Here is an 838-nt window from a genome sequence, read left to right as displayed (position 1 = left end):
AAGCTTAGAGTGGAAATCCAAACCTTCAAACAGAAGGAAGGAGAGTCCCTCTATGAAGCTTGGGAAAGATACAAGCAACTGATCAAAAGGTGTCCTACTGACATGCTTCCAGAATGGAGCATCATATGTATATTCTATGATGGTTTGTCTGAGTTGTAAAAAATGTCATTGGACCATTCTGTAGGAGGATCTCTTCATCTGAAAACCCCTGCAGAAGCTCAAGAACTCATTGAAATAGTTGCAAATAACTAGTTCATGAACACCTCTGAGAGGAATCCTGTGAACAATGGGACACCTCAAAAGAAGAGAGTTCTTGAAATTGATACTCTGAATGCCATATTGGCTCAGAACAAAATATTGACTCAGCAAGTCAACATGATTTCTCAGAGTCTGAATGGATTGCAAGCTGCATCCAAAAGTACTAAAGAAGCATCTTCTGAAGAAGAAGCTTATGATCCTAAGAATCCTGCAATGGCAGAGGTGAATTACATGGGAGAAGCCTATGAAAACACCTATAATCCTTCATGGAGAAATCATCCAAATTTCTCATAGAAGGACCAACAGAAGCCTCAACGAGGCTTCAATAATAATGGTGGAAGAAATAGGTTTAGCAATAGCAAGCCTTTTCCATCATATTCTCAGCAACAGACAGAGAATTCTGAACAGAGCCATTCTGGCCTGGCAACCATAGTCTCTGATCTATCCAAGACCACACTAAATTTCATGAATGAAACAAGGTCCTCCATTATAAATTTGGAGGAACAGGTGGGTCAGTTGAGTAAGAAGATTACTGAAACTCCTCCCAGTACTCTCCCAAGCAATACAGAAGAAAACTCCA

General features: G+C 40.1%; 1 non-coding gene across 1 annotated transcript; it reads right to left on the bottom strand.

The window, feature by feature from the left end:
- On the bottom strand, window positions 1-108 carry LOC112774377 (small nucleolar RNA R71). The gene has a single exon (XR_003188870.1). It is a non-coding gene; the product is annotated as a small nucleolar RNA R71 (small nucleolar RNA).
- Between the last annotated feature and the right edge of the window lie 730 nt (window positions 109-838).

This window comes from Arachis hypogaea, chromosome 18 (assembly GCF_003086295.3).
Source record: "Arachis hypogaea cultivar Tifrunner chromosome 18, arahy.Tifrunner.gnm2.J5K5, whole genome shotgun sequence".
NCBI lineage: Eukaryota > Viridiplantae > Streptophyta > Magnoliopsida > Fabales > Fabaceae > Arachis > Arachis hypogaea.
Note: the sequence above shows the minus strand (reverse complement) of the source record. Positions and strands in the feature narration are given on the sequence as shown.